We start from the raw sequence: 26,471 nt of genomic DNA, 5'->3' as shown, positions 1-26,471 counted from the left end.
AAGTCCATGATATAACATTAATAAAGGGTACAACCCAGATTTACACACAGCCTATCCATTCCCAGAGCCTCTGCTCTCACTCACCATATCATACATATTGCACTCCTAAAGTAGAATTCAGTACGTGTTAAGAGTTTTAGACCAAGCTTTGGGAACCGAAAAGAAGGAGAAATTACCCCCTATTAAAGTTCAGGAAGGACCTCAGGGAGAAGGATGTGCAGGATGCTGACTGGTTGAGATGGAATAGGAACAATGTGCATTCTGGTGAACAAAGTCACACAGCTAGGCAGGTGCAGGCAACGGGGTGGGATGGACAAGGAATCTGATTTGGCTGGTGATGCAATAGAAAGCATAGCTATAACAACTCTTCAGTTTCCACAGGAGGACACGATGGGGTTTTAACTACTGGTCTATGCAAAGTTCTCTCAACAACATAACAGGAGTAGAGACATTCTTTGGGAAGATTAATTAGATTTTTTTGAAAGCTTAGGAATTTTTTTTTCTCAGAAGATCATTTTCCTTACTTCGTCTAATAGACTATTTTGGATAATAATCCAAAAATCAAGAACTCTTCACTGGGAGGCCTACTGGACTGAAACTAACAGGATAAAGCTTAATAGGAATGAAGATGAAGTTTAGAAACTTCAGCTGTACATGTTTAGGATGACTGCTTCATGGCAAGAGTACAGTTCATATGAAAAAGATGAAGAGATTGTGGCCAAATTCAAGGTCAGTACAAGCTAAAAGCTCTATAAGGATGCCAAAAAGACTAAGTGGAAGGTAAGCAGCACAGAAGTATAGAAGTGTATCACACAGAAAGGAGAGATGATTATCCTAAACACAGCAGAAGTGGAATTCAGCTCTGGGCATCATTCAAAGGGTAGAGGTTGACAGTCGAGACTGAATTCAGAGCAGGATTGATGAAGACAGACAGTCAAGGAGCTGTACCATATGTAAAAATGTTCAAAGTACTGGAGAAATTTAGAAGCACAATCACGATCTCCAAATATTTCAAGAACTGTCTTGGGAAGAACAATCTGTTTAGACTCACGATACAAAAACAGAACCAATGAGAGGATAATATAACCAATGAATCATTAATACTAAAGGCCAGTTCTACATTAGCTACACAGGAGGGATGTTACTGAGTTACATAAAGGAAACAATCAGTGTCCAATGGGCATCTACAGGCTAGCCAAAGACAAGATAATGCTTTTCAAAAGAAAGTTCACCTTGGGGTGTCTGGGTGACTGGCTCAGTCAGTTAAGCATCCAACTTCAGCTCAGATCGTGATCTCACGGCTCATGAGTTCAAGCCCCACGTTGGGCTCTGTGCTGACAGCTCAGAGCCTGGAGGATGCTTCAGATTCTGGGTCTCCCTCTCTCTCTATCCCTTCCTCGCTCATGCGCTCTCTGTCTGTCTCTCAAAACTAAACAAATGTTAAAAGAAATAAAAAAAAAAAAAAGAAAGCTCACCTTGCTGAACATGGGAGTATATAAATACTAAAACACAGAAATGGCGAACCTACTCTTCGGGAATTTGGAGAAGAGGTCAGAGAGAGGGGAGTGGTAAGATGGGAAGAAGGGAGAAAGAAGGTGTGGAATGTGAGCTGGACTTTGACAGATTAATTTGTTTACAATGCAAAGTGGTCAAGTAACTGCCAAAAAACCAAATCTGCAGTAAACTGAATTGTAAACAGGTTACTGAAAATCCTCAGTGAGTCCAATTAGGGCTTAAGAACATACAATAATTCTCTGTAACACATTCCTTCTCAAATGTGTACAGTTCATAGAGGGTAATGTGATCCCTTCCCTTCTTTTCTTCCAACAGTATCCCCTCCACACACACGTGCATGCATGCGTGTGCACAGAAGCACCAAAATGTATATATATAACACCATGGAAGAAGAATAGATACTACCTTCTCCCTCAAGAGAACAGGTCAGAAAAGGAAGTAAATATGGTCAAAGAACAAGAGCGCCTGGGTGGCTCAGTCAGTTAGGCGTCCAACTCTTGATTTCAGCTCAGGTCGTGATCCCACAGTCTTGAGAACAAGCCCCGCATCAGGCTCCATGCTGAGCATGGAGCTAGCTTGCTCTCTCTCTCCCCTCTTCTTTTTCCCTCTGCCCCTCTCTCCTACTCCCACACAATCTCTCTCTAAAATTAAAACACACACACACACACACACACACACACACACACACACAAACCAGAATGGTCAGAGAACAGAGAATATGGGGGCCCCTTTAACAGGAGAAATGGCCTCCCTGGATTGTTCCTAGTCCTGCAGTGACTTCCACCAACACCTCAAAGAGTTTTCCTATTATCTCCGGAGTGGAAAACACAGTAACAAATATTGTCATTCACTCAGCATCGTGCGGGAGAAAATGCCCAGGCTTCAGACTCAAACAGATTTTGGTTCACGTTCTTGCCCTGACACTCATCAGCTGTATGAAATGTGGGCAAGACACTTGGCCTCATTTTGCCTCAGTCCCCTTACCTGTCAACTGTGAATACCCATTTCTGCGTGAAGTTTTTTGTGAATATAAAGGAAACAGTATTCATAAAATGCCTGCAACCACTCTATGATTCTACTCCTACCATTACCACCAAAACTACAAGTCGCTAGTGGCGAATGTTTTGATAGCTCAGACATTTCTGAGACTTTGGAAATGACACTTCTTGAAAAAGCTCAAAATGGGCTTATCTAATATTGGCTTCTGATTTCTTCTATTTTATACATTAGAAAGCAGTTTTGCAGGGATTGCAACCTCTCAGTGGTGAGGGATATCCACAGACTTCCCTAATTTGAAAAGAGACTAAGCTTTGGGGTGTTTTGTTTAGGGATAAGGCAGTGGGGGAGGGAGAGCAGCTGAAGCCAGGGATGGATAAAGTGATAAACCTTGTCATGCTTTATAATTAAAACATATGAGAAGATTCGTACCTACTGTATAATTCGAGGTTGGCAAAGAATGTAAGACAATTACTATATAATATGCTATTATTTAAAAAGAATCTTTTCAAGTAGGTGAACGGTCTGTGAGCGTCCATTTTAATTCTACTGCTACGAAGCACTCAGTGTTGAGCAGTCACGTAGTTCCCGTGGACGCCCTACACCAGCACACAGCAGACTTGGGCTGCCGTGGGCTTACTGCCTCCACATCTCCAGCTCTCCTACTGAAGTTCATGGAGGCATTATTTGGGATGAGCTCTGTAAGTCATGGAACAGGAAGAACTTAGTCCAGAAGTTTCAGACAGTTATGTACTGCTTTAGTACACAAATAACTGAAATATTATGTCTTTTCTATCGTTTTAAACAGAATAATGGACGTTTCATGTCCAAAATAGTGATTTTTGTAAAGCACCTGGTTGGATTCTTGTGAAGTCTCCACCAGAGTGACGTGCATCTGGGTAGGAAATGTCCCTTGATATAAGGCCCCAATTTTACTACTATGTATATTCACATGAGAAATTTTAAAAGTTTACATCTTCGTGTTCATTTAATTAAATACTTTAACATACGGAGTATTAAGTACACTAATCTTTCTAGCTAACAGAGACAAGACCTGTTTACTCTGCTCGCTTACAGGGGGCAGAGTTTGCTTGGTCCCTGAGCTTTGTAAACCTATCATTTATTCATCACTAAAGTCCCCTGGCAATGAATGGCCATCTCATCTGCACTGACGTTGTCCAAACACTGCTCTCAATAGTTGTCGTCCCCTGAAATAATCTACAGCCTTCGCTATCACTAAGAAACCATTCCGTTTTTCTCAATCCCCCCCACCTTCCTTCTGTTTAGATAAGCACTTGGGGGTGTCGATTGTTCGCGGTGCAATCTTCTTTCAGTGAATGGTCTTATCACGAGGTCACACTACACCTTCAGAATAGCTGAAGGGCTGTTACACTCTGTCTCCCAAGATGGTGGTGAATCGCTTCCCCATGTCTTTACTATAATGATATTGCACATCTTGACTGAATTGCCTTCACACTCTGCTTTTGGAAAATTTCCAGGCAGGGTCTGCGTTTACGTCAGCAAGATGGATTCAAAATACCACCTCTGGGGTTTTAAACGGGCTTTGAAACACATTCCTGCACTGGGCTCAACTCAGGTCAGTAGGAGGCCTTCCAGTAAATCTGTTACTTCACTTTGTCATTCTACTTAATGCAGAAGGGTACTGATTTCCTCGTAGCTCATCTCGTAAGTGGTTTTACTTTTCTACAATTTCTGCCGGAACCTTGGCTAAAAAGCCTCACATTATTATGCCCATTTTCTTCAGAGCTCCTTATGTTTAAAGATTCTGCTTGCTTAGGTAAGCTAAACATTGTTCTGTTTTCCATCTGATTCTTCTTCCTTCAGCTTTAGGATCATAAAAATAAAGTCCTTTTTTATATTTTCAAAGTTAAATACAAGCCTTATCTTGTTAAACTTGCCTTTGATTGGCATGGTTACTATTCAATTGGTCCCTTAGTTTATAGTTTAACAAGGGCCTTACAAAATTCATAACAGATAGGACATGTACCACGGGGGTGGGTCAGGGGGCAGTTACTACATGCAGAACTCTAGGGGCTATCAAAACAAAATTATAGAATGTCAAATTTAACAACAATTTCCAGATATAATGCAAATCCCTTACTACTTACAAGACTTAAAGTAAAAGAAAGACTCCCTTATTTAGTAATAATCATCAAAGCATGGAAGTATACAATTATTTTCACAAACAAATGAGCACATCAAGCTACCGCCACATCCTGGACATTATGCTGGAAAACATATCCCCTATGAGGGACCTTGGTTTTGCTTACCACACTCTGAAATCTAAAGGTAAAACTAAAAGGAAAAAAAAAGCCCTTATCCCTCCACACACTTACTATACAAGAAAAGCAGTATTTCATCTAAATGGACTTTCTCACCACACTCCAATCTAAAAAGACAGTTCAATAGGGCTAAAGTAGAATTTACCTCTGATTACAAAATACACTAGTAAAACAATTTTAAAACAATAAAGAAACTATAAACACGGTGGCAAAACAAAAGATGATGCTACTTAACTAAAAAGAACCTAGAACAGTCTGAAGCAAATGATTCTAATTTGAAGGAAATGAAATTCAAATAAACAACAAAATCACCCTTCCTAATACCTCCCCTTCCTCTGAAAGACAACGCAAAGGACAAAAACAAGGGAGGAAGGAAGGAAGGAAGGAAGGAAGGAAGGAAGGAAGGAAGGAAGGAAGGACGAACGAACAAATAAGGAGTCACTGCCAAAGGGGCTCTGTGGATAATAATGCTCTAAAAATTAAACATGAAAGTAGGTTAATAGACACTGTGGAATCCTTTCTGGGAAGAGCATGCATTTGTGTTTCTTGAAATAGACCTTCTGCTTGCCGTGAATCAGACTAATGGATGGCTTTGAGGGTACGCTCTAACACAGGTACTGATTTCTCCAAGAAGGTGCATGAGGGAGGAGTATGCGGAGGCCGGGAAAAGATGAGAAGAAATGGACAAATGTGGCACACAGAAGTCGCAGGCACAGTACTTTTATGTAGGGCACATACATAATGGGCACTCCACCCACCTGGCTTCTCTAGGACCAGGGCCACAAACACAGCTGCTTCTGTTTGGCGCGCCTTCTCCCAATGTGGAAAACAAGAGGAGAGACTCAGAAGCCTGACCAAAGAAATACATGAATTCCACTAAAGAGTGGAAGCACTTGCTTGGGTAATGGAGGCTACCTCAGGAGATGTTTCCAAAAGTAGATGATTATCAGGAAAGACTGGATTGGAGTTTAAAGGCTCCTGCTCAAAAGCAGGAGAATCAAAATATCTCTAAGACATTAATTTTTATGCATCTATTACGATTCCATTTTAACTAGTCTTCCCAAATTATTAACAGTGCTTATCTGCTCTCCTTCTACAGTTGAGCTTTAGAAACTTACATCCACACTGTAACAAAAATCTTCTTTGAAAGGATAAAAAACCAGTTTGCAATCGCTTAACATTATGTACCTATAACCCACTAATAAAACCATAAGCCCCACTTATACATTCACTTAAAATGGATTTTAAAAAAGCTACAGCAACCATTTACCTACCCTCTTCTCTCCCTTCTTAAAAGAATCAGTCTGCGGAAAGAAGCCTGCAGCCCAAGTTACTGATCTAGGAAGTGCTCTGTACCTTACCTTTTAGAAGGTTGAAAGTCTCACGGATGATATTCTTAAGGGAGAAGCATAGAACATCTGTACGACCGTGTGTCCTCATGGCCCAGAGGTGGGGAGGCCATCCTCCAACCCACATCCACCACCATACACCCGCTGAGCACTGCCTCCCCCTCCGGGACAGGACAGCACTAGCTGCCTCCAGCTCAGCCGCCAAGAAACAAAGGGTACTGGAGTTTCTTGTCTAAGTGGTAAACTAATTCCCACTGCACGGTAACTATTTAAAGAAATAGTGCCTGCAGGACAGATCTGCCTCCCAGCCTTCCTGTTTGTGTCCCAGCTCCAATTTTCACCCATTTCCTAAGGAAGACTGCAAAGTGTAATCAGCCTCAAGAAGCCTGAGATTTATGAAAACCCGTGAAGTGTGTGAGGGCAATTTTTGGACACAGTCTCTCCCCCTTTCCTTCTTTTCCCAGCTAAGCAGACAGGAGGCTTTATTAAAAGTACTTCCAAAGTCAAAAGCAAGCACACTGTATCTAGCGTGGTTTGGTGAGTCCTGACTCCGGAAAGATTTTAAACCTGAAATGTAGAAACAAAAGAATTTGTAGATAATTATTCCAACATGTATCAAGTAGTAATGCAGACAAAAAACCATGCAACTTAGGGTCAGAAGGCAAAGGCTTGATTCAGAAAACCTTTGCAATTTGCTAGCTTTAAGTAAGGAAATTCATCCAATCTTCCTGGGCCTTCCATATGAAATTCATCCCATCTCTCTTCTCGAAGCCTCACTTTTTTTGTCTGAATAAATGGGACTAATAACAAGCACTTTATGTGTCTACTCTGAGAACCTCATAACTGTAAAAGACCCCATATTTTGCCTTATATAAAAGTCAAGATCATGCTGTCATTGCATCATGGCATCCAATTTCCCAGCTGCTATTACATAGTATCAGACATTAGTAGCTGAATGCAATGACCTAATACATCCCCTCTCCTCTCTCCAAAATTATATTATGTATACATTTGTTTACTTGTGTATTGTCTGACTTCCCCATTGGTAATGAATACTTAATAATGATTCCCAGGACCAAGAATAGCACTTAACATTTATTAACCTGCAATAAGTACTTGTTTTTAAATAAATGAAGAGATAAATGCATAATTTCAGACAAAATAAACCACAATGCTCTACACACAGTAAGCCTATAACAAATACTTAACTGAATTAATGAATGAACCACAATTTTTTTCTCTAGAAAAACATCCCAGGAAAAATGCAATGCTATAGAATTTTAAGACAAGTTGGAGCCCTTAACAACAGTTGACATAAATACAACTCTATGTTTTGTTAGATCACCCTGTTCAAATATATGACGATGGTTAATGTACAGATTTTTTACAACATGGATATGAGGTACAAAATCAGTATGAATTAATTCACTGACAAAGAGTTTAGCTTAATTTAGAATATACCTAAAATCCTTCCTCAGGCCTGTTTCTGTTAAAAATGGAAACTCCTTTCCTCTGGTGCCCTTCACGTCCTCCAGTAGTGGCGGTGGGATGTGATAAGGACTCATTGATTTTTTTAAAAGCATTACCCAGACAATGAGGATACAAATGTGTGGTCTCTTGTGGGTCTTACAATCCAACTGCTAATGTTTAATATAACATAACAACATGCTGGGAGACAGGATAGTCTCAGGGATCTGAAACAAGAGATTTAGTTTTGAGCCTTCACATCATTGCCTGAATCCAGTTCAGGCCAGTTCAGGCTAAGAGAGACTAAAAATCAGTTCTTTGATGGCTGCCCATTAATCTACCATGCATGAAGAAGACAGCAACTCTAGTGGATACTTGTCCATCTTATAAAATTACCAAGAGAGGAAAGATTCTGCATCTTAAAAGATCATGTGAAACATAATTCCCTCTTACTTCTAAGGAGTTCTCTTGTGTTGCTTGGGAAATAGGACCCTCCGCACCCTTTTTCTCTCCTCCCTGCCCTCTCTCTTGGCTCTCTTGACTTTATAGACAGAACAAGAGCTTATACAGATCTTTTTGCAAGTGTTAAAAATGGAAAATAAAGATTTAAAGTTTCTCATTCTGAATGAAGTCATTTTGGTTCCGCAATATGAGGAAGCATTTCATAATCACTGAACCTGAAAGTTGTATAGCTTTTGGCCAACGAGGAAGAATCCCTGAAGAACAGAGCGTGGTGGTCAAATAAAAACAGAATTTCCTGCCTTTAACAGGTTCCGATACTCCATTTTTCTGAGCTCAAAGTTTCAGACATTGTGATGCGTTGTTTGCCACATATCCCCTCCTTCACCTCGCACGCAACTTCCCTGGGGGTAAAGGCCTTTTTGATTGAGTAATTACAGATTCTAAAGAAGTTCTGAAATAGATTTTTGACAGTTTCCAGCAGCAAGACTTTCTCACCTTACATGTAGCCTCTAGCCTGACAAATACCAGTCTACAGGGAGCTTGTAAGTTCAACTACAAGGGTTATCAGATGTGGCTTAAATGCCTCCTGGAACATGTACATTTGACCCTGGGGGAGGAGAACAAATTGTGGAAACTGCCATCCAACAGCCATCTAATGTAAGAAGAACCTTTGGGAGACCCACCTGGAAGCCCAGACACCCTCCCCTGGGGATGCTGATGTACCGTCAGCTATTTCCTGTAGAACAGCTTTATTGCCCTGGTTCCTGGCAGACTTAATCAAGGTATCACTGTGTATTAGACTAGCAAATAAAAAGATAACTTCAAGTTACTGACTGGAAGGTTTTGCTATGTTATTAATATTATTATTTGAGTCTACCATGTATCTTATTTTAATAAACACTTATGCTATAAAACATAAAATAAATCTTCTAAGGGAAGATAATTTATAGGTATGACTAAAAGGAGCAAACATCATGGAACACATTATCCCAAAGTCTGCCATTAAGTAGGCATATACACTGCACAACAGAAGAATCATGAATTTTTCCTTTTCGCCATCTGTTGTTTTATAGGACAGCTGATTTCCTGTGAGCTGACTCTAGCGCCTATGATTAATGACGAAGAAAGTAAGTAAAAAAAAGTTACATCAAAAGATCAGTCTTATTGATAAGGAAGTATTTCAACAGCAAGTTAATTATCAGACTATTTATTTTCCAAAGTGAGAGATAAAGATGATATTTGCCCCTCCTTTTCTCCCTTTCAACTTGCTCTAGGCAGGGGTTCTGCTAAACACTGAAGACCTAAGATGTGTAAGCACAGGGTTCCTATTCTCAATCAACTCATGAACTGGTAAGACAGGTAAAGAAGTAGCTATGGTACAAAGGTAGTGTGTACTAAGGGGGAACGTATACCTCAATATCAAGAGTGCAGGGCACGAAGGAAGAAGGACATAGGTTCAACTGGCTTTGCCACTTGCACACTGCGTGAGCTTGGGCAAAGTTAATCCTTTTACACTTTGCTTTACTCATGGATAAAACAGAGGTCATATTAGTGCCTGCCTCCTGAGACATTTTATAAAAATAAATGATTTAGTACAAATCCCTAACAGAGCACCTGGCTTTCAGAAGTCCTCAAATAAATAGCACTGATGCTGAAGAAAAAGATTAAAAGAAATACTTAAATTTGGGTGCCTGGGTGGCTCAGTCAGTTAAGCGTCTGACTTTGGCTCAGGTAATGATCTCACAGCTCGTGGGTTTGAGCCCCGCGTCAGGCTCTGTGCTGACAGCTCGGAGCCTGGAGCCTGCTTGGATTCTGTGTCTCCCTCTCTCTCTGCCCCTCCCCTGCTTGTAACTCTTGTCTCTCTCTCACTCTCTCAAAAATAAACATTAAAAAAATTATATATATAAAAAAATAAATACTTAAATTGCCATGAACATTCAATAGAGAAAGGAAGTTCCATCCATAAATAAGAGATACAGAATTTTTCAGCCAGGACACTCCTCTCTTGGAATAGTTTAAATGTACAGGTTGTCCTTGATTTATGATTGGGGCAAGGGTACCTGGAAAGAAAAGGGCCCACTGCCACCCTTTATCTCCCAGTTGCCTTACCCCCTTCTTTCTGAAATGCCCAACCACAGTGCTGTGCCCAATCTTAGCCTGTGCCAACCCAGGACATAGTAAATGGCCTTGGAGTCTCTGCAAAAAATCGCTTCTTGTTCAACAACAGAATGTTCTCAAAGGCTACCTTATGTAAAAGAAAACATCCAGAATATTCATAAAAACTGAAAATTCTGGTTCTCACCATGATGGATTAACTGGAACTGCAGTAGCCTTCCTGCCATACAATCAGAAAACTGGATAAAATATGTGAAAAACTGCTTATAAATGTTAGAAGAAAGTACAAGATGTGATCCTGAGAGAAAGGGAACAACTGAGGTGAACTCTATAGTTACCCCAGCTTCCATCCTGGATGTACATTCCAGACTGGCAGGGCAGTGACAGGAAACCCAGGAATACTGGGGTCTGAGTTAAGGGGACACAGAACAGAGTTCACAGAGGCTAAGGGGGATGGAATTTTCTAGGACAAGTATAAGACAGGAAGGAGCTATGCAGACAAAGGGCTCAAGAAATCCATACATGGGTCTCCCTGAGTTTGTTGCTAAATGGTAAGTCACATATAAACAGGGTTAACTTCACAATGCTGGACAAAAACCAAGTGAGGATCTTTAAGTTAAAGGATTCACAGAGTTTGCAAAGAGCAAGGAGACACATGATTTTAATTTTTTTTTTTTTTACATTTATTTATTTTTGAGATACAGAGAGAGACAGCATGAGCAGGGGAGGGGCAGAGAGAGAGGGAGACACAGAATCAGAAGCAGGTTCCAGGCTTCAAGCTGTCAGCACAGAGCCTGATGTGGGGCTCGAACCCACGAACCGTGAGATCATGACCTGAGCCGAAGTCAGACGCTTAACCGACTGAGCCCCTCAGGCACCCCCGCATGAGTTTTTAATAGTCAGACTAGAAAGTCTACGTTCAGCACCTGGGGATTCAGGTCCTAACCCCAGAAGTATCTTAGTAGTATGAAACTTTAAAGTATCAGTTGAGTTGTAGGGCTAAATCCACCATACAGTAAAGGCTACTGCAGACAAACAAAACACAGATCTAGTATCCAGTAAAAAAACAAAACAAAACTATACATACAAAGAAGTAGGAAAATGAGACATAGAAACAGACTCAAAAGGACAGAGGTGAGGAATTGACACACAAGACAATTATAAATATGCTCAACATACTTAAGGATTTAAAGGAACTCTATGAGGAAACAAATGCAAAATTTTCAAATGAGACTTTACAGAAATGAAAAATGATTTGAAATGATAATATACTAGATGCAATTATCAGGACATTGATTAACTTCAGAAAAGACCAGCACATTTGAAGACAATACAGAAAATAGTCAAACTTCAACACACAGAGGGGAAAAAGGGCTGCAAAAAATGAACAGAGCCTCAGTGATGTGCAGGATGACCCCAAGTGGTCTAACACATATGTTACTTGAGTCCTAGGATGGCGGGGGCTGGGGCGGGGGGGAGTCACAGGATAAAAATGAGATAGAGAAATAATGGCTGCAATTTTTCCAAATTCAACAAAAACTACAAACCATAAATCCAAAAAATTCAGTGAACCCCAACAAAGATAATACAAAACAAAGATAAAGGGAAAACATCAAAAGCTGCAGAGTGGAAAAAACAGACGTGATGAACAGAAGAGCAACAATAAGAATGACTGCCAACTTCTCATTAAAACAATACAAGCAAAGAGCAGTTGGATGACATCTTTAAAGTGCTGAAAGAAAAATGAAAAGGTCATCCTAAAATTCTATATCCAGTGAAAAATCGTTCAAAAACGAAGACTTCATAAATACTATCTTAGATAAACAAAAGTACAAAGAATTCGTGGCCAGCAGATCTGCACTACAAGAAATGTTAGAGCAAGTTTTTCATGAAAGAAAATAATACCAGATGGAAACTTGGAACTGCACAAAAGAATTAAAAGTGTGGAAATTTGTAAATATGTGAGCATATGTAAAATAAAAGCATTCCTTATTATATTTCTTTAAAATATAATTGCTCAAAACAAAAAATAATAACAATGTATTATAAGGTTTTTGACATATGTACTTAATAAAATGCATGACAGTAATATTATGAAGGATAGGAAGGAGAAAATGAAAGCATAAAATCATAAAGTTCTTACGTACCACATGAATGATATATTATTTGAAGGTGAAAAGTGAAAAGCTAAAGTGGAATACTGTAAACTCTGGAGTAACCACTAAAAATAATGAACAAACAGCTATAAGAATGGAGATAAATGGAATATAAAAAATATACACAAATAATCCCCAAAACGGCCAGGAAAGAGAACAGATGGGATAAATAGAAAACATATAGAAAGATAACAGATTAAACCCAGGGTACCTGGGTGGCTCAGTCAGTTAAGCGTCCGACTTTGGCTCAGGTCATGATCTTGCGATTCGTGAGTTCGAGCCCCGCATCAGGATCTGTGCTGACCGCTCACCTGGAGCCTGCTTCGGATTCTGTGTCTCCCTCTTTCTGTCCCTCCCCTGCTCACACTCTGTGTGTGTGTCTCTCTCTCAAAAATAAATAAACATTAAAAAAAAATTTTTTTTAAAGATAGTAGATTAACCCCAACCACATATGCTGCCTACAAGAAACACACTAATTATAAACACACAGAGTAAAATGATGGACTAAGTTTACCATGCAAATATTAAGCCTGAGGAAGCTTGGGCGGCCATATTAATTCAGACAAAGCAGACTTCTGTGGTAGTTTGGGTCCCAGGGAAGCAGATGTCAACACTAAATCGGAGGTTCAGGAGACTTATTTGGGGAAACCATTTGTGAAAGACAAAGGTGAGAAAGAGCAGGACTGGACAGGGAAAGATCTTCAGATATGATTGCTGATCTGACACCGGTGAAAGGAGAGAAGGGGAAAGAAGATTTGGGTCGGGAGGGCCTCAGGCTGCAGTGCAAGTGGGAGAAAGTCTCAGCCAGGCTGATGGGCAGTCCCCAGCAGATACAGCTCAGTAGAAGAGCTGGCATTGGTCAAAAATGGCCCAACTCTAGTACCCTGTTGTGCTCCATCACGAATGGGGAGTGTCCTGGGGAGAGCATAGCTACAGCAGAAATATGTGGCAGATCCCAAAAGTATGGCAGCTAAAGTCATGGGCTAAGTATACTACTTTTTGGAAAGGATGTCTGAATAGCACAACTCTATGGCAGCCACAACTTTGAAACAAGGGATATGACTGAGGACAAAGAGCATTATTTCTTCATGAGAAAAAGCTTATTTTATAAAGAGAACCCAACAACCTACCCTTAAATATGGATACAATAAATCACACTTCAAAATATTTGAAGTCAAAACTCTCAGAACTGAAAGGAGAAACAGACAAATCCCAGTTACAGCTAGAGATGTCAATACCTCTCTCTCAGTAACGACAAGTAACCAGAAAACTGGGAAAAATACAGAAATGTTAAACAACAGCATCAACCAAATTAACTTAATGGATATTTATTGAATACTCTCACCCCAAAGGGTGGAATACACATTCTTTTAAAGCTTACAGTGCACATTACCAAGATAAACCATATGCTTGTCCATAAAACCAATCTCAATAAATTTTAAAGGACTTAACTCATAAAGTATGCTCTTTGACCATCATGGAATTTATTTAGAAATTGGAAAAAGAGATCTAGAAAATCCCCAAATATTGGGAATTAAACAATATGTGTTTAAATAACCCAAAGATCAAAGAAGAAATCCTAAGGGAAATAAAAAAAAAAACAAAACCTAACTGAATAATACAAAAACTACAGCATCATCACACAAAACTACACAATTCAATATTTGTGGGATGCTGCTAATGCAGTCCTTCGAGGTAATATAGCATTAACTTCTTATATTAAAAATATGAGAAGTTAGGGGTGCCTGGGTGGCTCAGTCGGTTAGGTGTCTAACTCTTGATGTCAGCTCAGGTCATGATCTCATGGTTCATGAGATCAAGCCCCATGTGGGGCTCTGCACTGACAGTGTGGAGCCTGCTTGGGATTCATTCTCTCTAAACAAACAAACAAACAAACAAACAAACAAACAAGAGAAGTCAATAATCCATGATCTAAGCTTCCATCTTAGGAACCTAGTAAAAGAAGAAAAAGTTAAGCCCCAAATAAATCAAAGAAATAATTAAGAATATAAATTACAGAAACAAAGAGTAAACAGGTAAAAAAAATAGAGAAAATAAGTTTTTTAAAACCTGGGTTTTGGAAAAGATGAGTGAAACAGATAAATTTGTAGGAATTTCATCAATAAAAAAGGAAAGAAGACATAAATTACCAGAATTGTGGAGGAAATAAGAGGATTATCCTAAAAATCCTACAGATAGCAAGTGAAAAATAATGGAATATTATAAACAATCATATGCCAAGAAATTCAACAGCTTACATAAAATGGACAAATTCCCTAAAAGATATAAATTACTAAAACTGACAGCAGAAGAAATGGAACCTACCCATGTTTGTTAAAGAAACTGAATTCATAATTTAGAAGCCTGCCACAGAGAGCTCCAGGCCTAGACGGCCTCACAAGATCATTTAAAAATGAAAAAATACCAAACCTGCACAGGAAATGGGAGGTACAGGGAACTCCTCTCAATCCCCTGTAAGAAATCAGAATTCTCCTGATAGGAAACCCATACAAAGACATGACAAGATCTGACACCAACAGACCAACACTGTTCACAAACACAAACACAGAAATCCTCCACAAAACAAGAGAAACCAAATCTAGTACTAGCTGATGACATCTCGTATCTGACTGCTACTGTCTACAGCAGTACTACCGTTGTGTCATATTTTTTCTAAAAAAATTTTTTTAACGTTTATTTATGTTTGAGACAGAGAGAGACAGAGCATGAACGGGGGAGGGTCAGAGAGAGAGGGAGACACAGAATCCGAAACAGGCTCCAGGCTCTGAGCGGTCAGCACAGAGCCCGACGCGGGGCTCGAACTCATGGATCGTGAGATCATGACCTGAGCTGAAGTCGGCCACTTAACCGACTGAGCCACCCAGGCGGCCCCGTATTTTTTCTTATGTCACTATAAGTCTTCTGTTGGAGATAAAGACTTACATTTACACTGGTCATTTGATTTAAACTCAATAGTACAGACCCTCCTGGTTAAATACATTGTTACACTGGCTAAGATGATGCAATAAAATGGCTGGTACAGAGCAAGTGCCTGCTATTTTTTTTTTTTTTTTTTTTTTTTTGAGAGAGAGAGAGGGAGAGAGAGCAGGGGAGGGGCAGAAGGAGAGGGAGACGGAGAGAGAGAATCTTAAGCAGGCTCCACACCCAGCTCAGGGCTAGAAGTGGGCTCAATCTCACAACATGAGATTAGCCGAAATTGAGTCAGATGCCTAACCAACTGAGCCATCCAGGTGCCCTATAGTGCCTACAATTTCTTTCTATTTTTTATTTTTTTAATGTTTATTTATTTTTGAGAGAGAGAGACAGTGACAGAGTGTGAGTGGGGGAGGGTCAGAGAGAGAGAGAGAGAGAGAGAGAGAGAGAGAAACAGAGTCTGAAGCAGGCTCCAGGCTCTGAACTATCATCATAGAGCCTGACACAGGGCTCAAACTCACAGATTGTGAGATCATGATCTGAGCTGAAGGTGAACGTTTAACCAAGTGAGCCACCCAGGCACCCCAATACAATCTCTAATGCTACCATTTTTTAGCAACTAGGTTGGGCTATAACATGTAGTTAGTCAAATAATTGCTTGCAGACTTGAATTGATTAGGCATAGCGATTCTACTAAAGTGACATCTTAAATACCCTTGTTGATAATATAGAAAAACTAATGACAAAGCATGCAGAGTGACCTTACAAGAAGTTATGATTGATTTGAATTCCAAGGCAGGCTTGGAAACAGGATCTAAGGGTCTCAGCTTGTTCAGTGGGCTAGTGTATCGTTCATACCCAGTTGGTCAGAGAGCACACTGCAACCTCAGAAGGTACAGCCTTGAAGCTTCTGAAGATGAACAGGCTACTGCAAAACGCCAAGGCCAGCTTAGTCCCTGGCTAGGAACCCCTTGATTATAGCAGGGAAAGGAGACATCCTCTTGTGAACTCAGTGCTCAGGCCTCTGTATTAAGACACAGTTTATTGTCTCGAGCTATTCCTGTGGTGATTAGGAACAATCTGATGGCAAAGATTAATGGTGCTTTATCCTATCTGTGTGCGAAGAGAACACAGTGGAAGTCTTGAAGTTACTTTCAATTTTCCCTTAGCACAGATGTAAACATCGCTATTGCACGGAGTCAAACTCACTTTATGACTAAGAATCAGTATTAGCTTTACTTGTTTTCCTTTTCAGTTGCTAAAGCAATGGGTGATTAAGATAGTAGATTATGTAGTAGACTCTTCTTCAGGTATATTCTGGAGATCTACCTGAATACCCAAATTTGCTAATATAAAAATGTTTTTCACAGGCAGATGGCTATCTTACAACTTACACTTCTTATCCTCATATCACAAATAAACTTTTCAAGTTTCACTAGTTTCACTAAATTTTTTTTTTTCACTTAAAGATTTACTGAAATGGTCAAACATCACTCTGTTCATTCCAAAACATTCACAGTGGGAACTTCGTGTCTGTGTGGACTCCCGATATGAATGAAATTAGATTTTTCTCCTGTTTAAAAAAAATTTCATAGTGGGCTTATTTATATCACGTGTATGTAAACTAATGCAGAATTTTACCTTCTGACTAAGAACAGCTTCACTTCCTGTTTACCTTTATCCCCCACACTCTCAGTCAGGTAAGTTTCTGCACACTCAAAAAGCAGAAAATATAAAGTCATGGTGAGATTCAGATCCCGGCCAACAGTTAGAATCACTCTTAGCTAAGTGACTCCCCATTAACCACTCCTCAATACACACACACCATGCAGTTCATTTCATAGAACTTCCAACAAATAGCAAAACAAAATGGATTAAATCCAAAAATGCCCATTTAGATTGCTACACGATGGGTATTTTAAGAAGAAAAATGCTGACAGAAACCAATGTTATTGATCCTATTGAACATCGAGGTGAAGCCAGTCACCATTCCGACTATTTTTTATACATCAACATTTGTCTTTTGCAAATGAGAAATCTTCCCGTAGTGGCAACAATGCCAGATTGTAGTAGTTCAGCAATGGACTTCATCTTTGTAGGTAATTGCTCTATCACAGAGGTTTCTATCTTAGTATCAAGGGTACCTGTCCCGTCCAATTAGGCTACATACGACCCATAAACACAAAACAACATAAGCCTTTTATTTGTAAAGTGCCTTTCTTCAGAAATACCGACTTATCTGACTTCCACATTTTCTTGTTCTAGTTCTATTAAGTGGTAATAATGGCAGTACAACTGATTAAGGCAATTTTTCAGTCAGCTTTACACAGTGGGGGCAGGGATGGCAGGGAGGGAGAGAGAGAGGCTAAGGAGGAGGAAATGGAGAGTAAATTCATCCTCGGGCCTAAGTAGAATCTCAGCTAACAAAGGCATGCTTCATTCAGATTGGTCTAGTGCTGACGTAGAAGAAACTATTCCTTCATTCAACAAATGTCCTTAAGAATCTACCAGGTAGGCCCTGTGGTGAAGACAAGAGATACAGTGAGCAGCAAAGACAGACATTCTCAGCCCTTTTCAAGACTGCTCTCTGAAAGGGAGACCAGTCATACGGCTGCAATTACAAAAGGGTGATGAACGTCATTGCAAGTGAAGGTTTCCCTGAGGAAAAGCTGCCTGAGCCGGGATTGGCCACATGAGTAGGATCCAACTAGTGCACAGGGTGGCGAGGTTGATGGCCAGGAGAACAGTACAGGCAGGACAAATGCGGCAGGGGGGAGTGTGGGGCATCTGAGCAGCTTGAAGAAATGGCACGAGCACAGATGGAGCTGGAAAGGTGGATATGGCCAGGAGATGTGAACCTTCTGGCACGGGAAGGGTTTCAGTCCTTATCCATAAACAATGGGAAGCCATTAAAGATAACTTTAAGCAGAATTTTATTATTGCCTCCTCAAGATTTTTTTTGTACAAAGTACACTACGAGGAAGCATGGAAATCTTAATGAAAATAATTCCCATGAGTCTTCCAATATACAGTGTAGTATATAACACAGTTCCTTTTAACATCCAGTAAAAATGACTTTATGCAAAGAGAAGACTTAGGCACAATTTTCATTCATCAAACAAATATTTACTGAGTACTTCACTATATGCCACGCATGATTCTCAGACATGATTCTTGACATTCATTAGTGAACAAGAAAAGACCTTCACCCTCAGAGAGTTTAACTCTAGTAATGCAGATAAAAATGATAAAGACAAGAAATAAGTAAGTTACGTAGTAGTTAAGAAGATAGTAAGCGACATGAAAGTAAGAAAAGATGAGTAGGATTAAGGAGGATCAGAAGGGTGGGAGGAGCCAGAGAGAGGCAGCCAAGTTACCATATTATAATTTATTAAACAAGACCTCACTGTGAGATGAAATTGGTACAATTTTGGTTGAACAACCCAATTTTAACTGTTTTTGCTGAAATAAAAGAATGATTCTAGTGCCATTTGTAGACAAACTTCAAGTTTAATCTCTGGGACAAAGAGATCAAAGGAAATACTAGCTATTGCTCAAAACTTACTGCTTCTGTCTTTTCTGTCTTGCAATGGTCCTTCTATTAACAGTAACATTTTGAATACTGACTCATGATTTTATTGCACTTTCCACATGGCAGTGATTTATTCATGAGCAAAAGAAAACCAGCCTCACCAGTGTCATAACTTCAGCTTCTTTCGGCTGGCAAATGCTGACAGATTTTTATCTTCAATTCAGTCCTTCTGCCAGTAAGGGTAAAAAACCCAAAAGACACCTCACAGTAACAGGTATAGCAGGAGAGGGAAATGAAAGGTGAATGTATATTACTAAAGTAATAGTACCTGCATAATCGGTGCAAAATTATTAATTAGCTAATACCCTTCATTACAAGCAAGCTTTAAAATGAGTTTTAATACATATCAAAGATACCAACTCATCTCTTTGGAATAAAAGTCTGGAAGTGAAACTAGAGCTTCCTTGACAACACAAATGGTCCCAAATGAATACTGAGAACAAAAGAAGCAAAATGATTGTCAGAGGAAATGTGCTCTAAACCCAGGACAGCAAATAGTTCTTGTTTACAGTAAGCTGTGAACAGCCAGCTTTGACTATTAGCAGTTATGTGCCAATGACTATTAGCTCAACTACGTAGTGAGGGCATTAAGTCACAGGACGATTGTTGCTTTTATGTTGTACTTCCACTAAAGCTTGATTTTATTGCCCATTTTCCACAGCTCTTAGGTAGGCTTCGGTTGTAAACAATAGACTTTGGTAATTCTTCTACAAGAAACAAACAATGCAGCCTATGAGCAAAGCCTTTATTGTTTATATTTTATAACATATACACTATAATATCGATATATATTCAACAAGGGAAGAACAACAAATTTACGCACAATTTTCCATTTACAAGTTATGTGAGTTATATGCCATACCTACTAGATTATGTCTTTAGTTTTGATCATTAGTGGCCATTAATAAATGAAACTACTTTTATTTTTCTCTTGTGTTGATTTTTCTTCTATTAGGAAGCCAAACTTTCTAGTCTAGACTTTCATAGGGAGACATGTACAATCAAGATGCCATGCTGGACTTAAAATAATGATAGCAATAGTTAAAACATTTTAGATGTTTACTAGGTGCCAATTAGCATTCTAAGCGCTTCACATACACTAACTAATCTCATCCTTGGTACTACCCTATGAGATTGTACTATTAGTAACATCATTTTACAGAGGAGGAATTGTATAGCAAGGCTTCTGACTCTGTAAGAGGCACAAAGAGGTTAAGTAATTGGCCTGAGATTGCACAGCTAGGCTTCTGATGTCGTATGAGGCACAGAAGAGTTAAGTAATTTTCCCGGAATTACACAGCTAGGCTTCCAATGATGTTCGAGGTACAGGAATAGACAGCTAGCCTCTGCTGCCGTACAAACTGATGAGTAATCTCCCACTGTGCCAGTTTACTACCCCTGCTTTCACATGGCAGGAATTTGTATTTCTACAAGTTTTCTACTCCTGGGAATGATTTTTCTGCGGGGAGTGGGGGGGGGGGGTCTCTATAGGTATAATATGCCGAATCAGGAAAAATATAGCATGAGGAAACAGTAACATGGCTCTGTGAGCTTCTTGGCCAGCAGGTCAACTTGCCGGGATGAAAAGCCTCTCTAATAATACAGTAGCACACTCCCAAGCCTACCAGTGCATCTGCAAGCAGCACAGTAAGAGCCTGTGAGAAGGTGTTACATTGACAGGTAAGCAAGGGTAGAGCTGTGTCAGGCACAGATGCCTGGTTTCCGGAAAGACACCAATTCAGCTCTAAACACAAAACTTAACAATCCCCTTATCTTAGAATGAGAAAACGATGCTACATCTACCTACACAACCTCCCTGTAAACCCATCCATATGACAAGAACAATCACACTTGCTCGGGTGTTCTCTTTGAAGAGAAGACCTGCAAGGAACATGTAATCACTGGATGATGTTATTTGACTTATGGAAAGGGAAAGGGGAGAACACAAATATTTACTGAGTTCCCAGACTGGGCCAAACACCATGCTACAGGTTCCCATTTCTCTAATTAAATTTTGACAATCTACCCATAAAGTACATTTATAGCATTATGTGTTATTCTCCTTGTTTGTAAGGAATAGAAAACCTGAGGGTAAAAGGGTTATGTGAATTGCCTATGTAAATCTAAGGGGAAGTCAGTGTGGAGCCTGAGTACCCCCTCAGATAGGTCACAAAGTAAGTGTTCAATAAATGTTGAACTGAATTACTGAATTGAAGTAAATAAATAAAATGAAGTCACACCAAGAATACAATAAAAATAAACTCTAGTGTTAGAAAGTAGGTATACTTGGATTCCAGCAGTATCAACTTTTAGAAAGTCACTTTTGATAATGATCTTTTTCTCAGAGAAGTTTTATATGTGCCCCCAAAACTGTGCGAAATGATGAGCTTTACCTCTAAGTGGAACTGTATTTGTTTCACGTGTTTCTCTCAAGCACTCAGCTGCAAAAGGCCACCGCCTCCGCAAAGCTCTTCTATTTCCCCAGGTAGGAATGGTTGCTGCCTCCTTTGTGCCCCAGGTCCTGACCATATTCTACCCCAGCCCCTTTCTCCTCCACGAAGTTTATTTGCTCTCACATCTGCCTCTTTCACTAGACTGAAAACCCTCTGAGGGCAGACTCTTTTCTTCTTATCTATCCCTGTTAATTGGCAACACTAAACGCTTAAAAAAATTCACCCCAAAAACCCCCCAAAAAACCAACACACACACACACACACACACACACACACACACACACACACACACACACACGTTTCTCAGACCTTGAAAGTTCAATTTTGAACTAACCTGGCTCAGCTCTTACGGGGGTCCCAGATCTGGACACAGGCCCATTTGCCAATGTTAACAGACCCTGAATTACAGGAAGTGCTTGTGAAATCCTAGAAAACACGCCAATCTGCAGTATTTTTTTTTCTAACATCAAATCATTCAGTAACAGAGCTTTCTGCCTTTCATTTCACTGCAGCTATTCAGTCTCACTCTTTTATGTTTATGTGGACGCTTTCCATGGATTTTCCAAATTAAATTGTGTACAATTAGATTTTATCACCCATATCCTAAATTTCTGAAGAAAACTTTCTTTAAAGTTTCAAAAGAACAAACAGCCAAAGGAGAGTCAACCAGATGTAGGGATACAGAATGGATATGTAATATTTCTTGATAATTGCCTGCTTTCATACTTTCCTTCCCTGACCCCAAGAGCCAGAACTGCAAGCACCATAGCGAAAGAAGAGGGAGAAGTTATGAGACGCCATGCCCACTTGAGTCCTCTCAGCCACACCCCTGCCTCTTCACCCTCTCTCCCTCCTAAAAGAGCACCGCTGCCATTCTCCTTCCCTATCTGCAGGCCACGCAGGACCTCTCTAGCAGCCCACTCGCCTCAGTCTCGGAGCTGGGAGCATCCCACAGATATCAGGCGGCCACACGCTGAGCTGGACACCGGCCAGCAGATTGGCAGGTAAAAGTCCAGGCAGAGTTGTGCTCCTGGAACTTAGAGACTAGCAGAGAAGAAAATGAAACAAGTATTTGCAATATGTTAGACGAACGCTATGACAAGGTAAATAAAGCTAAACTGGGGTTAAACTCGAACACTTGCGTTAAGAATATTCTACCTTGACAAGAACTGAAGAAAAGAGACTAGGTCTTTTGTACATGAGTGTATGGCTGATAGCTCCTCTCCTCCCCAGTTTTCTCATCAGTAAATGTAGGATGACAAAACTACCTCCCTCTTAAAGTAGTTCTGAGAATTAAATGCGTGGCACCAGGTACAGCACTGTGAACAGGGCCTGGCCCACAGTGAGTGTCCAATGCACCCCTGATGTGATGTGTCTCATGGAAGGGCAGCCAGTCTAACCCAGGCAACGTCTGAGATGAAGTGGCTTCGAAGCTTAGTCCTGAAGACTGGGAGTGGATTCACTACAGATACGTTACTTTGCTAGGGCTGTCATAACAGTGTTCCACAGGGTGGGTGGCTTTCACATAGAAATGTATTTTCTCACAGTTTGAGAGGCTAGAAGACTAATATCAAAGTGTCAGCAGGTTGATTTCTCCCGAGGCCTCAGGCTCTCCTTGGCTTGAAGATGGCCATCTTCTCACTGTGTCTTCATGTGGTCTTCCCTCTGTGCCACTACGTGTCCTAATTTCCTCTTCTTGTAAGATTAGTCAGACTGGGTAAGGGTCCACTGGAATAATCCCATTTTAATTCAATTACCTCTTTAAAAGCCCTATCTCCAAATACAGTCACATTCTGAGGTACTGGGTGTTAGGACCTCAACATATGAATTTGCGGGAACACAGTTCAGCCCTTAACAGTGGGGAAGGCAGGGAGAGGCACAGAGACGAGGACTGTTTCTAACAGAAATATTACTATTAAATAAATATTACTATTAGAAATGTTACTATTTCTAACAACCTATGAATTGAAAGAGGATGGTATACGGGTGCCTAGGTGACTCAGTAGGTTAAAGTGGCTCTTGATTTTGGCTCAGGTCACAATATTACAGTCCTGGGATGGAGCTTTGCACTGAGCATGGAGCCTGCTTAAGATTCTCCCTCTCCCTCTGCCCTTCCCACGCTCGCATGCACCCTCTCTCTCTCTCTCTCTCTCTCTCTCTCTCAAAAAAAAAAAAAAAAAAGAGGATGGTGTAGCATGTTGAAAAGAAACTGAGTGAATCTAAACCCTTTTACAGTATAGATTATAAAGAGGGAATAGCGAGAGCTGAAGCTAGACAGGGAAGGAGAAGCAAATCAGGCCATGGGGCCTTACAAGAGAGCTTGTATATTAAGCAGTGGGATTTTATCCTTAGGGAAATGGGAAAACATTTCGGAATTTCAAGTAAGGTGCATATGTGGCATGACTGAACTCCATTTTAGAAAAATCATTCTGTCTGCATTATAAGGAGTTTTTTGGAGGCAGAGGGAGCACCTGGGAGACATTTGTTTTGTTTTATTTTGTTTTGTTTTGTTTTGTTTGGGGGGGAGAGACATTTGAAATAAGACAAGTGAGAAAGACTGATGGCTTGAACATGCCTTGGGGAAGAAACTGACACACTCTGGAGAGCTAATCAATGGACCTTGTGATTGATGGGGAGCAGGGGGAAAGGAGAATGATTCCCATGGTACCAAGAGGTGGGTAGATGATGGTGAAGGAAGATGACAAAGTCAAATAGACATTCTGAATTTGAGAAACCTATGGGACTTCCAGGAGATCACTGGCTGTTGATAGTACCTGTTGCTTATTAAACTCTTATTATACGGCACAGGATGTGTCAAGAACGCTACACATATTATCAAACACCTTCCTACAAACGAGGAAGCTGAGCCTTTAATGAGATACTCAACCATGGCACCACATCCCTTCCACACCCCAACTGCCCTCGCTGCCACCCCTAGGGACACCACTATCTTGACCTCTGATACCATAAATTAGTTTTGGCTATTTTTGTACAGTATATGAATAAAACTGTACAGTGTATGCACTCTTTTGTACATGTATCCATGCATTTTAAAGTCTGCAGTCTAACCTGGGAAAAATAAAGGTTGATGTAGACAGAAACATAAGTATAATCTCATGAACGCATATTCCCATATCCTAAGGACCCCTAAAATGGATATATTGTACTTATGCATTTAATTGCCAGGTCAAATCAGTAACATGAAATGAATCCAGGTAAGAACAAGGCCCATTTCGGTGTTGTATCCCTTTGAAGGCACTCGGTCACTGACCCAGACTAACTGTAACAAATCCCTTCATATAAATTAAAGATTAGAATGTAAAGCAAATAGTAATGGTGAGACCAGTTTTAAAGGGAAAGTTCTACTGAAACTCTTAAAGTAAATGCAGGTCAGTTTTGGATAATAACAAATTTGAAATCAACTCTAATTATTGCTTTAATAAAGTAATCCCTTTTTCTAGTTGGGAATCGTTCACACTGCTAAGGAACTGACAGTGACCTTAGAAAGTGTTTTGAATGTTATTAAAACAATAGAAACGTCAGTAAAAGATCAACTTTTTACTAGTTTTAAAAATTCTTTTCTAAAACAATTCCACAGAAGTTGTGCATTTAACTTTCAGTATTTTACTGTATGATCAATATACTACATAATTTTACTATGTGCTTGCTGAATTCTGAGTTTGTTTCTGACCTGGACCTAAGAATCTCTTGGTGGGGTGGACATTACAGTCTTATTTTTAGGATAAGACCTTGCCTCTGATAGTTCCCTTATGAAATTTATTATTTTTACTTTTAATCACAGTATAAAAAACTGTTAAAAATTTTACTTGGAGGATGAAAACAATCACATCTGCAAATTTATGGCTATCCAAATTTTACAGATGCTGAACATTTGTAAGGGGGGAAAAGCTGTAGTTCTCCACAAAAGTTTTGTCTGTTTGAACTTGCATGGGCACACATAGTTATGATATAATTCCATTGCAGAGAATATTCACATCATTTTTTAGCATAGTGAATCCTCTGTGTAAATTCCTTCTGCAAATCTTTTGATACTAAGTTCCTCTTACACCCCTAAAATTCCTGATTATATTCTGATGTCTCTCTCCCAGAAAAGAACCAACAATTAGCATAACTTCTTGTTGAACCAAACAAAGTTCTGATTACAATCTTAATTAATCTCTTTTTGAAAAAAGAATCAACCACCTGTGACCAAAAGTTTGACTGCAGGACATTCTGACTTTAAAATCCATGGGGAGCAGCAACTTGTGCATGAGATTTAAAGTCAGGTTATTGTTTAGCGGAGGAATTCTACACTTGAATGTGAAATCCTAGTCTCTCTCTGTATTAGCTTTAATTTTTTTTCAAGGTCAAATAGCTAAGAATCTGTGAACATGTGCAAATGTTGCCTATTTTTTACTTTTCATTTTTGCTCTTGTAATTTCCACGTTTATTTCCTGTCATTGATGAATTGTAAATTTCAGTTCCTTCACTCATTTAAGACTGATGTTCCATTAACATCTCTGAGTTACTTAAAATTCTTTTTTTTTTTAATTTTTTTTTTTCCAACGTTTTTTTTTTATTTATTTTTGGGACAGAGAGAGACAGAGCATGAACGGGGGAGGGGCAGAGAGAGAGGGAGACACAGAATCGGAAACAGGCTCCAGGCTCCGAGCCATCAGCCCAGAGCCTGACGCGGGGCTCGAACTCACGGACCGCGAGATCGTGACCTGGCTGAAGTCGGACGCTTAACCGACTGCGCCACCCAGGCGCCCCTAAAATTCTTAATCTCGTTGTAGAGTTCAAGCTCTGAATATGCATCTATTTAGATATTTTTAATATTGTACTTATTTATATATATGTATACATACATATTTATATTTACTTTATGTATTTTAAATATTTATATAAATGAATACATACTTGTATATTTTATATATTAATTATATCTACTTTTATATAAATATTTAATATTTGTATATATTTTAGTTAATCAATCATACAGGATGACTTGGTAAAAGCTAGCAACATTTTAATAATAAATTAGAGAATCACAGAAATGAGGATAGTTATCACAACTTTATATATAGTACCAAAAAGGTATAAATCGATAGAGACCATCTGAAGTGGGG

General features: G+C 39.7%; 1 protein-coding gene across 12 annotated transcripts in view; it reads right to left on the bottom strand.

Moving 5' to 3' along the window:
* The window catches only part of ARHGAP28 (Rho GTPase activating protein 28), a 229,771-nt gene that overhangs the window by 141,329 nt on the left and 61,971 nt on the right, over positions 1 to 26,471 (bottom strand). Inside the window, exon 1 of one of the 12 annotated variants that reach the window (XM_058692668.1) lies at positions 6,176 to 6,307. The exons of the other annotated variants lie outside the window; for them this stretch is intronic. The gene's annotated coding sequence lies outside the window, so the exon portion shown is untranslated. Of the gene's footprint in view, positions 1 to 6,175; positions 6,308 to 26,471 lie in introns of those variants that run through there. 12 annotated transcript variants of the gene reach the window in all.

Source organism: Neofelis nebulosa, chromosome 11 (assembly GCF_028018385.1).
Source record: "Neofelis nebulosa isolate mNeoNeb1 chromosome 11, mNeoNeb1.pri, whole genome shotgun sequence".
NCBI lineage: Eukaryota > Metazoa > Chordata > Mammalia > Carnivora > Felidae > Neofelis > Neofelis nebulosa.
Note: the sequence above shows the minus strand (reverse complement) of the source record. Positions and strands in the feature narration are given on the sequence as shown.